The following is a 16314-nucleotide window of genomic DNA, read 5'->3' as shown; positions in this document are numbered from 1 at the left end:
CTTCTTGTGGCAAAGTGATCCCCTCGGACTGCAGCAACATGCCGATGGGCATTACGAAGCAGGTCAGAACAATGAAGCTGGACCTGATCATAACTGTGATTGTGCAGTGTGACTTCATTGACCCCGTGGACTAGGTCATTTCACAGGCCGGTCCACTCCTGCAGATCATGGGTGGCCCAACCAAACAAGACAGGGTAGTGCTGTGTGAGGTGTTTCACCACAATGTCGTTCTCAGCTGCTGAGTATGCTGGAATCCTTCCATGGGACATCTTGCCTGAAAGACATAAAGATGGACACAGGTGTGAGGAAGTCATGCAGTAAGGTTACCACAGTTCTTAATGCACATCACTGTAATCCCCCACCATATCAGTGACAACAAACTGTACACACAACTCAATAGGTATGGCTAAAGCATACCTACCTGTGGGGCAAATATTGTATTGTACCACACTTTGTGCAATGTGTTTGTAGCCATGTTCCCTGTGTGGACACTATCATTGTTAGCCTATTATAGACTATTCACCTGTATGCCATTGTCAGGGCCGCTATGGTTCCATATATGCCTGTAGTATGCTTGCTATGTGGTTGCTGCACATCTGACATTCTGTGTTATTGGGGTTATCTATGCATGCTGTTGGACATGTTCCGGGATTGTGTAGACTATTACTACTGACATATGTTCTATGACAGTGACACAATAGCATGTATTTGTACTATTGGCCAGCAGAACCACCTCTCCAAACTCATCTGCCCATGTTACCATGCCACATCACATGTGTGATCCACCCTGGGGCCTCCTCATCTACTGGTCCAGCAATACCTTCAAGTGGAACCAAGTTAGGGGATGTTGTCCCCCCTGGGGCACACACAGACATGATCTTGTCCCTTGAGGTCTGGTCCAGGGTCCATACCATAACGGGTTCCACAGACACATGTGGGATGTGCTACATCACCTTGAGGCACCCAGTACACATTCACAAGGCCAACATGCTCCTCCTGCTCAGCCTCCAGACCAGGCACCTTTGGGACATGTACTGCTGTTGTGAGTAGCAGTGGGTGGGAGGCTTGTTCCCATTGTGTCCATATTGGGGCCCATGGTGCATCCACATCACAGACCACACACACCATCCAGGGTGTTTACCCACCATATGTTCCACATACCACCCCTGTAGGCTGTCCTCTATATCTACCAACCCTGACCACCTCCACAACTATATCTGCCATACTTCCCCATATTCCCATTCCATACTTCACAGGCAAGGGCAATGTGGTCCATGTTGCACACACTGAAAGCTGTAGATATCTGTGTGTGTATTGCTATGTGTGCTGTTCCCTCGTACATAGCATGCAGCACTGTGGTGATACTATAGGGGACATGTATTTACATACATATATGTTTGCATGTGTGTGTTTGTATTTATGTAGACATGTGCATATAGGTATATATCTATATATGTGTAGATATATATGTATATATGATGTATATATGTGTTTATATATATGTCTACACACGGGTATCTGTATATTTGTGGACATACATGTGTGTGTCTGTGTGTGTGTGTGTGTGTGTGTGTGTGTGTGTGTGTGTGTGTGTGTGTGTGTGTGTGTGTGTGTGTGTGTGTGTGTGTAGATATATATATATATATATATATATATATATATATATATATATATATATATATACATATGTATATTTACACATATGCATACCTATATATGAGGTACATTCAGACATCAGGTCCAAAATCTCACACCTTCCTGCACAGCTGCACTGTTCTGCCTTGCTACAACACAGACAGGTGCCATATATGGACACAGCCTGACATTAGGGGGGTATAAGTAGGACCAGATTGCAGGTACCCTATTACACACCTATGGCATTCCTGCATGCTGCAATACAGATTAACCTGAGTATCCTGCAAGAGGTGTGCTGTGGAACTAGCTATTGGCCACAGTAATATACATGCTTCCCATTACACAACAAACACTATGATGGCTTACATCTTATCAGTCAGTACTGCTCTGCACGGTTGACAGGTATGGCCCTCTACCCACAGGGACAGCCTCTATTGTCCTTAGCTGTTGTTCAGCTGAACATCATTACAACAACACCTGATGGCCACATATAAGTCATTCCATATCATCTATCCCATTATTATGGACCAAGTACTACAGTCATTTACATGCATATATACTTCACATACCTGTTGTGGGAATGATGTCTCTTCTGGATATTTTGCTGGATGTTTTTTTTTTTTTAGGTTTTGCCTTTCAGTCACTCTATCTCTCTCTCTATCTGTCTGTCTCTCAGTCTCCCTCCAGTAAATGGATTGAGCTGCTTTGAATAGATTGCAGCATGGATTTTGTAGGTGCACATGATCAGGTGATGTCCTCTGCACCAATCAGTGTCCTCCACTTGCTATCTGCATGCAGCATGCTGTGTAGTACTTCCAATTACCCACTACTATAAATCCCTACATCATGTGGGCATGGTCCCTTTACCTTTCCTGTATGGTGGACAGTGTTCCTGTGTGTGGGCAGCAGTGTTACAGACAGCAGGTAGCAATACCTCTTACAAGAGAACCTGCACAATCAGGCCAGCTGCATAGTTGTAGGGGGTTCCAGAACTACAGATAGAGTATGTGTAGTGTTGTTATATGCATTGTTTAGCACCTGTGTTACAGGGTTTTGTGTACATACTAGTTTAATTTGGAATGCAGTCTGTCTGCATAGCTCTCAACTGTGGGTCTATCCACTTGATGGCCAGAGGTGTGCCTATTATGTTTTGTCTCTCCACCACACAGTTCTTGTGTCAGATATATCACTGGCAGTGTGTGTGTTGAGTGCTATAAGTACATGGCTACATCCATGTCTGTTTCTAACTTCATATTCCTGACTAAGGGTATGTTGCAGACTATCCTGTAACACCAGTGACTTGCTTAGTGTATGACAACACTATTTCATATATGGGCCTGTGTTCCAGCCTCTGTTCTCCACCTACATACCAGGCTTTGTACATATGACATGCTGTCAGGGGTTGTTATGTAGTGGGCTGTGAGTATGTCACGCTGCCATTCCTGCCATCATTCCACTGCTGTTGTGGCCCCCACACATATTGTGGGGTTGGGTCCATATATGTGTGTGTTTTATTTGCACAGTACATGTGTGCCCTTATGCACTCCAGAGGCCAGTGTATGTAACAATGGTATTTATCCCTGTATTATTCAATCTATGGGGGGGATGCACCATAGCTAACCTAGGCTATTACAACATGTGGGGGTATCAGGGGTAAGCTACCTTAAGGTATCTGGATGTACATTACCATACAATTCACCTTGGGTAAATGCAGGCCTACTGTTTCCTACCAAACAGACTGTTCAGTTTGTCAGTGTGTTTGTGATGGTGTCAGTTATGCCTTGTTATGTAACAAATACATCCCATTGTGTCAACTGAGGTCTTTACCCCCTAGGGATTGTGTACAGAGTATAGTTAGAGGCTGCTGGACTATAAATCTGCATTACTTACCGTTGCTTGAGTGTTATCCTGTGGCCCAGTCTGTCTTTACTATTGTACAACTTGAAGGCCTCAGCCTGGACAGCAACATATGTCAACCTTTCCAGACTACTGTATTAATATAACTGTTTCACAGTTGCATTGCTCTGTTTATATGCATGTCAGAGTTTAAATAGCTATATGACATGGCATATACAACTGTAATAGTACACAAATAAAGCTTTCCCATGTATGCATACCTGTGTGTGGTGTTATATCCTTTGACCTCTCTGTCGGTATATGTTGCAGGCAACCATTGTCATTTGTATAGGTGGCTCATACAGTGTCCAGTTGGTCAGGTGGCAACTGTAGGCATAGTGGCTGTTCCGTACTGTTTTCACCTTCTACATATGTATCATCCTGTACATATCTGTGTGTGTGTATGTGTAGTTACATATATATCTATGTATATGTATATATACATATATATGTATCAGCATATATGTGTCTGTGTATATGTATCCTAGGAATGTTGATTGCTTCCACATTGTACATTCCCTATGGTAGCCAGGCTGTACTGCATGATATGTTACTGATACCAGCCTGACATCATACAGGTGGGATGGCGTACTGTTAACATTTTGTGCCCATGTTGTGTCAGGTCCTGGTTATGGGATTTGCAACAGTTGGTATTGTATTGCAGGGCAGACATGTTTGGCTGTGGGGGGGAGTATCTATACGTACAAGACGTATGTTGTTTGGGCCCCCTCATCCCCATTAATGGTGCATGTGGACATATATGTTTTTGTTATGTTCTTTTTTATATCTATCGATATATGTCTGTATATACCTATATAGATATATATTTATGCTTACAAGTATTTATTCCTATATATATATATATATATATATATATATATATATATATATATATATATAAACATTTAGCTGTAGACATATATATCTACAGATGTATGCATATGTATGTATATATGTTTATATTTATAGTTTATATATATATATATATATATATATATATATATATATATATATATATATATATATATATATATATATATATATATTTGTTGTGTCTTTCGGCTTTTCTGGTTAGGGGTTGCCACAGTGGAACTCCGGTCCGCTAATGATTGGCAGTTGATTTTTATGTGCCAAGTTGCCAGCCACGCAGAAGACGCTCTAACTGAGAATCAAACCAGACAGCGTCTTACTGTGAGGCGACAACGCTCTCTCTATATATATATATATATATATATATATATATATATATATATATAGTTCCCCTTCACAATCCTGAATTACTGAATGCTCGAAATTCAGTAACTCGAGACTGTAAAGTCAAAAATGCAGAAGTGCGAATCTGCATAAGTGTGAATTCAAATATCTCAAATTCACGCTTATGCATGTCAGCTACGGGACAGGAAGTATGTGAGTTGGGATGTTTTACGGAAGTGAAGGTAAGTGAGTGTATGTGTGTGTTTTGTAAGTTGTGCGTGTGGGTTAGGGTAGGGAGGTGGGAGTATGAGTATGAGTGTTGGATGTGTCTATGTATGTGTGATGTCTTTGTGTGTGTGTGAGGCAGTTTAAAATGTCTGTGTGGTGTTTTTTTTTTGTGTATTAGTGCGATCTCGGAGTTAGAATATATAAGTAGGGGGATGCAGGGGGGCTTGCCCCCCTGCGTACATGTAGTGTAGGGCTTGTAGTTTATGTTATTGGGGTTGTATGGTGCACGTGTTGTGTGATGTATGTGTTCTGCATGTTTGGGTTTCTTTTGTTTTCGTGCTTGTGGGTTTCGGGATTTTTGTTGGTGTGACTTTATAATTTCGAGTTACTGAATTTCGGGCATTCAGTAATTCGATATTATGAAAGGGAACCATATTAAAATAACTTTGGAACAGTTTATATATATATATATATATATATATATATATATATATATGTATGTATATATATGTATATATATATATATATATATATATATATATATATATATATATATATATATATATATATAAATATATATATATATATATATCTGTGTATATAGTTTTATATATATATATCTGTGTATATAGTTTTTTTATGTATATATATATATATATATATATATATATATATATATATATATATATATGTTATATCTATTTAGATATAAATATATATACACACACACATACATCTACATGTTTAAATACATTTCCTGTACTGTTGAATGACTGTGCTGAATGATATGTTTGTGAAATCATCAGGGTCATGTATATCTGACATGGCTTAGTAGTAAATCACTTTGGTTATGATGTGCAGGGTCCTGGGTTCGAGCCTTGCAAAGGCTGGTTATTTTGTTTCTGGGCAGAACAAGGGCCATTGGATATAGAGTGATTAAGGCACTTTTAAGCATTTGTAAGTGGGTTTGTGTGGGTTTGCGTGGAGTTAAGCACTGCTAACTTCTGGTTACTGTTTCCTATACTCAGTTAGCTTCCAAATTGCTTAACCTGTGCAGGCATTGCTTACTCCGCACAAACAAGCTTAAACCCCTTACTGCTGCTTAAAAGTGCTAACTCCCGCTTACCCCCGCCCTAACTTCTTTAAAAGAAAAGAAAAAAGGGTTGATAGGAAAGTGGTGAAAAAGGGGCATAAAGAGGGAAAGACAGTAGGGAAAATAGATAGGGATGTGCAGGAGGGTGTAGGGAAGGTCCATAGCTGCCCATTCCTTCTTCAGCAACAGCTGTGCATATACACTGAATTTGGAGGTAGATTTGGACACTCAAATCCCTGAGAAAGGGGTGAGGACAACAATAATATGCTGTGATGCCAATTAGACCAGATTACATGTGTCCAGTGGACACGTGTGCTAAATGGACAGCTATGTATGGGGTGATATATTTCTTTGGGAACAGATTGCCCTTTTTTTTTCAAGTGAGAGTGGGATTTTGGGGAGGGATAGTAGATATATTTGGGGAGGTAGGTTGGGTGGTTAACAGACAAGACAAACAAGATGCATACAGGGGCAGTATATGAAACATGTGGGGGGTAAACACCTTGATGGGGAGTGGTGTTGGGAAATTGGAAGCCCATGACAGAACCCACAGGGTTAGAGTTGCTGGCGCTGTGTCAGACTCCAAGCCGGTCACAAGTGGTGTCCCACAGGGCTCGGTCCTTGGCCCCCTATTGTTTGGAATCTACTTCTCAGAAGTACAGGCCAACATGGGAGGACTTTGGCTGACAAAGTTTGCAGATGACTGCAAACTGGGCGCCATAGTGGAAAGTGCATCGGACACTGATATCCTTCAGAAGGGACTCACGGAAACAGATAGCTGGTGCCAGAGCCATGGCCTGAAGTTAAACGCCAAAAAATGTATAGTCATACCCTTCGGGAAAAACAAGGTAACCCCAAGCTACCATATAGGTGGCAATCCACTAAGCACAGAAGAGGTTATCAGGGACCTGGGGACCCAGGTTGACAGTGGCCTTTCTTTGACACTCACATTGCTAAAGTGGTTAGAAAGACCTTCTACATTGCCCACCTGATCATGAAGGGATTCACATCCAGATCTAGTGAGGTCATTGTTCCCTGTACTCTTCACTTATCAGACCAATGATCGAGTACAATGCCCCATTCGGGATGTATCTCACCCGACATCTGCAGCAATTGGAGAGACCCCAAAGTTCCTTACCAAAAGGATAAAGGGACTCCAAAATCTGTCATATGCTGCCAGATTGAAGAAACTCCAGCTCTATTCAGTCGCATACCGTCTGCTCAGAGGTGACATGTGCCTGACATACAAGGCCATGTCCAACCCGGAATTAATGGACATGCTCCACCTCAAAAAATCCAAATCCACCAAAACCACTAGAGCAAGCGACTTAAACCTTAGCACGGATATAAATAGGACGTGCTGGAGGGATAGATTTATCACTCAGAGACTCCCTATGCTGTGTAATAAAATCCCGGTCCATGTGAGGCGGAGCACCTCGCTGACTCTGTTCAAGAGAAATCTAGACCTGTGGATGGGAGATCGTAGGTTTACCCCGGGAATCATCTCTGGGTCACTGCTGGACAGAGGCACAACAAACTAATGGGCACAGTATTTTTTCATATAAGGGGTGGCGTAAGCCACAATAATTTGGGCTAGGCTTATAAATGCCTTAGGGCAGATAGCCTAGTATAAACCTATGAACCTATGAACCTATGAGCCTTCTAGTGGAAACCGTGGGACTGAGATCCCCACCCATGGGCTGTGCTGGGGGTGGAGATGGAGAGCCAGGTCGACCCTCTAGTTGTGACATGTGGCCCTTAAGCTGGCATAGCAGATCTCTGACCTCCCTGCAGAGCTCGCTACGCACCACAACCTGGACCTGGCAATGGGTGACAGGTTTCTGTCTGTGCCCGCTCCCAGGGGGGAGAGCCCCATCCCCTGAGGTGGTTCCACCCAAAGGTGGTGCAGGAACAACGGACGAGGAGGTCCCGGGTTGGGCCCCAGATGTGCTGGTGCCCATTGCCATGGCCAGCTGAGGAGGGACAGGTAGGTCCACTGGGACCCGCATTCCCATACGTGCTATGGTGTATATGGTTTATCAACATATGTGGGTTAGTAATAGTCAACACATTCCAGGATTATGTATAACAGCATGCATAGATATTCCCATTAACCCAGACACCAGTTATGGAGCAGTTGCATAGCAAAAGGAACACGTATATATGGGACCACAGTGATAATAACAACAGCATGCAGGTACATTGATGGCACCAATGTTGGAGTATTTCAACATAGCACATGCATAGAAACAGATTTATATAATTATCAAACAATAGGACATATGTCCCAACATTACAGTGGAATCATCACGTACCAGTTGAGATGGGTATGTAGTGTATTGTTGGAGATATGGTGGGGGGAGAAAAAGATGTCAATTAACAACTAGTATATTCCTGTAGTTCGCATTACTTTCCTAGTCAGTGCTGTTATCTGTACCTTACAAGTATTACTACACTACCCTAGTGCCTTAGTTTGGAGAGTGATATGACTGTCAACAACTATATACATGGACTGGTTTCACCTGCAGTATACACCTCTTACCTGGTATAACTGTGGAGGAATTGTTTGTTAACACTAACTGTTTGTACACATATTCCCAGATTCCAGGTTAATGTTATGCACATACCTGTCCATCTCTTTTTGCACAGACTCTGGCCATGTCTTGACCACATGCAGGTGAACCAGGCCATATGTAGACTATTGCCCTCGTCAACCTTTAGTGACTTACAACACTCTTATACAGGATTTCCTAGACAGTTACACTATGTAGCACAGTGTGGGTGACAGTGATCAGTGATATCTTATTATTCAGAGCAACTGCAACACTCACAATGCCATACAATACCAGAGTAAACAGTACCAGTACAGGGTATCAAGCTTTTGTTTCTCAGCACAGTGTTCGTATCTGACATACCTGTGGGTGCAATGTTTGTTTGTACTACCTGAATGTTGCCACACAAAGTACCAGATTTCACATTAGTATTATGCACATACATCTCACTCTGTTACTGTACACACTCTGTTCACAGCTTGACAACATGGGGGTGTAGATGGGACATACATGGTTTATTACTCTCATAACATTTTGGGGAGTTGTTAGTGTGACAGGTTTGTTCTTATAGATGTGTGACAATCAGTTGTATTTCCTGTTTGCTGCCTAAACATCTGGGATCATCCCACTGATTTCCCAGGGGGACAGAGTGACAGGTGGCAGATATGGGCCAATTTACTGGACATTCTGGACATGTCTGTACAGTTGTGGAGTATGATTCTATATGCAGACTACTACCACTCCCAGGATTTGAACCATGGCTGTGTGAGCTAAAAATACAACAGTTCATGTCTCAGTTGCGTGTGCTATTCGGATTTTGTTGTTTGTCTTTTCACTGTTTTCTGTCTATGTCTCTCTCAGTTGTACTAAATGACCTCTGGAGATTACACCAGTCATATACAGACATTCCTACACATTCTATCTATGTTGCACATTGTGAGTAACAGTGCTTAATATAACAGTAATATTAAGTGATTGCAAATCTTCATTACCATCTGATACCAGAGTCTACACATCAGTTCAGCAGTTAGACCTTTATTGTCAGGCTATTATGCTTTTATTTACATACAAAACTATATGAGACTCTTCCTGCCATATTCTCCGGTGTATGCAGTACTTGCCCTAAACAATACAGGTTTGATACTGGCAATTAACGTACTAATACTTTTACATTTATTTCCTATGACAGTACATGCAAGAGTATTACTAACCTGCCTCATGTCGCAACTTCTCCAGGTGACATCCATGGGCCTCCTGGTTTGAGGCCCGCTCGCTTGCCTCTGTGAAGGACATAAGAGGAATATTTAGCCATACCTATCCATAATATACATGAGCTGGCAATTATTAAACAGGTAGTGGAGTGATGCTTATACACAGCTGGGACAACCCCTGCTGTCCTAGCCTCTTGGGTCCACTGATCCAAGAGATCCCCCTTTCACCACTTCAGGTCAACATAATGATGCCTGACCTGCTCTCCAGTTTAGGGTATGCCAGTGGCACTGGTGAGGTCACAGGCGAGATGGTCCCAGGCTTCCGCCTTATATTGGGAACCCTGGTACTGAACCTGCAGCAGTCTATGCTCATGGTCTTTGACAAGGAGTCCTGCCATGACTCTGGACTCCCGGATGCCCCAGTACTGCACCCGAAAGCGCACTCCCTCTCCCCTTCCTGATATGGTGCCTGCAAGGGGAAGCTACAACCAGTTATGAGACATATTCCTGCCTGTTGGGTTTAAGTAGGGTTGAATTCCTGCACTTTGCCATGATTGGACAGTTCTGAAAAGGCTAAGCTATAGGCAAACCTGCTTACCTAAGGTTGGCATTGTTTAAAGGGGTATACCACTGGGTAAATTGAGTTAGCTGGCCTACGCATTGCTTACACCTACTAAGCTGGCCTATGCAATGCTTAGCGTTGCTTAATATTTACTTTGCATTATATTTGCTTTTTGGCATTGATTTATTATTCATTAAATGTTATATATATATGTCTGGTATCCATGATTCATGCGTACGTACACTGTATGGGGTCCTTGTGTTTAATAGGGGACTTCAACACTCTATTACAATTACACCTCACATCTGGGCTTACTTCTGTACTCCAGTTCACATATTTATGTTATGTAGTAGGTTATAGAACATATGACTGTATACTGATTCTTTTCACATGTTCAGTTTGATTTTACTATAGTGAGGATTTGTTTGGGGATACCTCATTCTTATGTACTGCTGCGATGGCTTGGTGGTTAACTACTGTGCCTATAGTGTATAGGGTCCTGGGTTCAAGACCTGCAAGGCTGTTTATTTTGTTGCTGGGTAGAAAAGCGGCTGTTGGATAGAGAGGGATTAAGGCACTTTTTAGCACTTGTAACTGGGTTTGCGTGGGTTTGCGCAAGGGTAAGCACTGCTAACCTTTGGTTAAAGATGCTTACAGAGAGTTAGCTTCCATTTTGCTTACCCTGTGTGCACATTGCTTACCCCTGTGCAAACGGGCTTATACCCACTTACTAGTGCTTGCATATGCTTACTCCTGCTTACTACTGCTTAATAGTGCTTACACTTGTTTACTAGTGCTTACTCCCACTTACCACTGCACTGATTTAGACAGTAATGTCTAATGGTTCTTGGGAAGGTGGGGGATTTGGAAGCTGTATGGAATTATCATTCATTGCACATTTTACCTTCCATTTGTATCCCTGATTCCTGTGTACATATACTGTATGGGGCACATGTGATTATCTGTGGACTTTGCGACATTATGACACTGACACCTCACATCTACATTTAATGCAGTACTCCAGTTCACAAATATATGTCATGACATGATTTGACATGGAAAATGGAATGTGCTGCAGTGGGACTCGAAGTGGGAATGATTGCTCGTAAGGTGAATGCTCTGCCCACTACACTATTGCTATACTGCTTGATTTGCATATATCTTCCTTATTATACTCTTCTGCCATTTAAGCTGCATTAACCGTAGCTAAGTGATGGGCAAACCCGCGCACCTATGGTTAAATTTAATGTTTCATAAAAAAAAAAAAGGTATCCTTATATTGTTTTTGTTTACTATTGCTCTTGTACACATGGGGGGGTGTTGCTGGGGGGTCTCGCTCATTATTTTAGGGCTTTCTGCTGTTTTTCATTGCAGGGGCATGTATATTCTGAGAGCTCTGCTCTCTGACATGCCCCCTGCACTCTTACACGCTCCGTGTAAGATTAGGAGCTCAGGCAGCGTGCCTTCATTAATATGCATGGCGTGCTGCTGTCCTGCTCCTAAAAGTACAGTTTTGTACCTACCATAAATGTCGATGTTCGAGTGTTCACCCTGCTGCAGTCATCACACTTGGGTTATCCTGCCGTCAGGTGGTCCCGCAGTCGGCCCGAATGCCAAAGTCTTGGTCCGCGTTGGTTGCTGTCGCTTCTTCCCTGATGTCAGTGTGCCAGGAGTATATAAGAGGCATCCAATGCCATTTTCTTCAGTTTTTCTTGCCCCAGATGTCAGGTGCCCCCAATAGGTAGGCAAAAAAAAAATATATATATATATATGTATGTATATATATATATATATATATATATATATATATATATATATATAGCTATATAAAAATAAAACAAAACCCTTAGGCACAAACACACCACAGAGGCAGTATAGGATAGAGTGGTAGAGATAAATTCAGCTGTTTCAGAGGGGATGGAGGGAGGGTAACCTGGACTGCAGCAGGGTGAACACTCGAACATCTACATTTATGGTAGGTACAAAACTGTACTATGTTCATCGTGTTACCCTGCTGCAGTCATCACACTTGGGTTGAATCCCAAAGCTAAGGATGGGAGGTGGAGTCAAACAGGGTTAGAAGAAGCTAGTAGGCCCTGCAAAATTGCAGTGGCAAAACCAGCTCTAGTCTTAAAGTATAGAGGTAGGTGATAGTGTTTGGTGAAGGTGTGCACTGAACTCCAAGTTGCAGCTTCCAGAATATCCTTGGATGGCACTCCTCTGAGAAAGGCTGCTGATGTAGCTGTAGCCCTGGTGGAGTGGGACCTAATGTTAGCAGGTACTGGTTTCCCATGATGTGAGTAACAGAAACGTATGCAATGCCCTATCCATTTATAAATGGTCTGTTTTGAGATAGCTTTTCCTTGTGATCCCGTAGCATAGGCTACAAAGAGCTGGTCAGTTTTTCTGAGAGCCTTAGTTTTATCCAAGTAGTAATGTAATTGCCTGTGAATGTCCAAAGAGTGCAGGAGTCTTTATCCTTTGTTCTGGGGATTTGGGAAGAAGGTGAGCAAGTGAATGGTTTGGTTTAGGGCCACACTGGATACCACCTTTGGCATAAAGGAAGGGTTAGTTCGTAGAGAGACTCTGTCTTGATGAAAAATGAGGAAGGGCTCCACTGCCATTAGTGCCTGTAGCTCTGAGACTCTTCTAGCTGAGGTTATTGCTAGTAGTAGGGCAGTTTTCCATGAAAGAAATTTTAAATCAGCTGAAAGAGCTGGTTCAAAGGGCGGCAGTGTAAGCTTTTCCAGAACAAAGTTAAGATCCCAAGTAGTTGTTGGAGCTCTCCTTGGCGGTCTTAAGTTCTTAGCCCCTCTGAGGTACTGTCTTAGGAGTGGATGTGAGAATAAAGGAGGATCCGTGCTGTACTGAGCTGAAATTGCTGAGGCGTGGATCTTAATAGATGAAAAGGAAAATCCTTTGTGTAACATCTCAGTTAAATATTTTAGAATCTGAGGGATGTTTGGATCAAGGGGATTTAGGCCTTTAGCCTGGTTCCAGGCGCAAAATCTTTTCCATTTGTCTTTTGTGATGATGTGCTAGTTGTCTGCAAAAAATGCTAGTTTTCCTCACAAGGGAGCTGCCAGGAGAGATTTGCTTGGTAGTTTGAGGATGGAGTCATTGTGTTTGTCTTCTGCTAGCTTGGGGCCTGTCTTCTCCTCTTTTCTGGGTAGCAGAACCCCATTGGTGAGGTTTGTAAGGGCTCTGTGACTGACCTCTGCCCTTTGGGCATCTGTATTTGCCCCTCTGTGATCTGTCTGAAGCTGGAAAGGACCAGTTTTTTATTGGCCAATTTCTGCTGAAATGAGGGGGTTGTACCTGCAAAAAATCCTTGACCGTTTGCATAGACTTTGCCTTATCCTCCATTTTCTTTAAAACCTCTTCTGCTTTGGCACCAAATAATACATCCTGCTGTAAAGGTGCATCAAATAATTTTGCTTTAACATGGTCAGGGAGGGTTTGTTCCTTTAACCAAGCATGTCTACGTATGACAGAGCCAGTAACAGCTGCTCTACAGGAAGCTTCCAATGAATCAAATCCGCATTGTAAAGTATGTTTGCCCACCTGTTCAGCTGCATGCAACAGATCCTGCATTTCCTTGAATTCAGACTGTTCTGAATGTGTGCTCATTTTTATTTTTTGTTTTAACTGAAACATTAGGAATTGCTGATATTTCAACATGTGAAACTGGCAATTTAATGCTCTCATAGCCAGAGTTGCTGAGGTGTATATTTTCTTTCCCCATCTATCTAGGGCTCTGGAATTCCTTTCAGAGGGCACAGGATTTTTAGCCATAGAAGCTTTTGCTCCCTTAGGACCCTGGGAAATTGTTTCTGGGTCAGCTACAGGGCTTTTATAAAGGAATTTTTGTGAGTCGGGTACTCTGTAGTATCTGTCTGGTTTGGCTGGAGCAGGAGGTAGAGAATCTGGATTTAAACTAGACTCCAAGTAAACATCATCCACAATATCTAAAACAGGAGGGATAGCAAGAGGTCTGTGCTGGGGTAGTAAAAGGAACTCTCTGAGCCTTTTCTTAGAATCTGAATAATCCTGGCCTTCCTAGGGGAAATGTTCCCTCATGGAATGTAAAGTTTCCCCAAAGGAGTAGTCTTCAGGGGGAGATGCTGAGGGAATAGAGTCTTCAGCATCAGAGTCTTCATAAGGTGGAAAAGTGTAATCCTGTTCCTCAGAGGAATCTGAGGAGAGTGAAACCTGGTCAGAGGATGCATAATCCTCCTCTTGTCTTGGTCTTTTATCAGGAGGGGGATGGGAACCCCTGATAAGGGTAATCAAATCTTTAGCCATCTTAAGCATCTATTTCTTAGGCATGGGGCCTTGAACTGTAGACTGATGTACAGTTTTCTTAGGTTTTAAAGGAGTTTTAAGCTTACCATAAAATTTAATGGTGAGCGTAGTCGGTCTGAAGACACCTTCTGCAACCGAAGGTGTTTCCACTGCACCGGTGTCTACTTCTGCTCCGGTGTCGGTAGATAGCTGCGTCAGCCTAGTAGGCTCCGCTTGGGAATCCGCAGCTGTCTGGGGTTCCAGTTCTGCGATTGTCGGGGGCTGCGTAGGTGCCTAACTGAAAACCGGAGAACCGGCGGCAGGCCCAGCTGAGGCCTCAGAGTCTGGCTTGTTCCTAGGCTGCCTGTCCTTATCCTTGTGTTTTTTATGTATGGCGGTCGTCAGCTGCTCTGACGGCATAATATAATTATATTTCCTACCAAAGAAATGCCGTGCGAAGTCAAAACGGCATTTGATAGTTCGTTTATTAAACCTAGCGCAAAACCGACAACCTGTGACATCGTGGTCTGGGCCTAGGCAAGGAATACAATAGGAATGGAAGTCCTTATGAGGTATTTGCTTCCCACAAGAAATGCAATTGTTAAATTTTTCTGACATCGGACTGAGGCAAGAAAATGTTCCCCAACGGACTGAAATTCAAATCAAAAATCTCAGGTGTCGGCCGATCGGCACTTGTGAACTGCTTCTGCTTCGGGCACCGCGCGGCAAGAAAGACTGAAGAAAATGACGTCGGATGCCTCTTATATACCCCTGGTGCACTGACGTCAGGGAAGAAGCGACAGCAACCGATGCCGGACCAAGACTTTGGAATTCGGGCCGACTGTGGGACCGCCTGACGGCAGGATAACCCAAGTGTGATGACTGCAGCAGGGTAACACGATGAACATTGTCTGATTCCGTGCAGGAATAAGCTAGTCCTGCACAGAAAAATAGTAAATCTGGGGGAATATGTGTCATTGTTAAGACATTATAAATATAAAAAAATTCACACAGTACTAGACTTATTTAGAAATACTGTAATATGGAAACAGTATACGGAAGAAATGTATATGCTCCCTCATGGCTTACCTCATTGTTTCTGAACACTGTACGAGGTTGTTTTTCATATGCATGCACACATGCATGTATACATATGAAGAGCAATGAAAGCCACTCCCTCTGTATTCCTGGGTGTAGTGCCCATCACATCCTCAGACCTTCTTGCAATTGTGGGGAAGTATCAATATCAAGGATATCACCATCTCAGGACACCCCTTTTGAACGCTCAGATCTCCAAATCACCACAAACAAGACTAAGCACCCCCTCATAGCTAGTTATAGAACACCCCCTATGTCCCCTTCTGAGCAGCGTAGCTGTCTTAACACATAAGCTGAATTCTCCATTAAACCTAACACCTTTCTAAAGGGGGACTTCACTATCCATTAGTAAATTGGCTGAATTACACTGCCAGTGGTCAGTATGCCCAAAACTTCCTTGACATTATAAATGGAATTCTCGTTTTCAAATAGTTAACTATCCTACTAGGGGCCCCAATATTCGTGATCTAGGCCTCACAAATATGGTCACTTCTTGCATATCGATACCCTTATGTATCATCCTGCCTTGTTCAATCAAACCATAAATTAGTGACCTTTTCC

The sequence above is a fragment of the Protopterus annectens genome, chromosome 2.part1, assembly GCF_019279795.1.
Source record: "Protopterus annectens isolate FY-2018-M chromosome 2.part1, PAN1.0, whole genome shotgun sequence".
Lineage (NCBI taxonomy): Eukaryota > Metazoa > Chordata > Ceratodontiformes > Protopteridae > Protopterus > Protopterus annectens.
The sequence above is the reverse complement of the archived record's forward strand: the minus strand, read 5'-3'. Positions refer to the sequence as shown.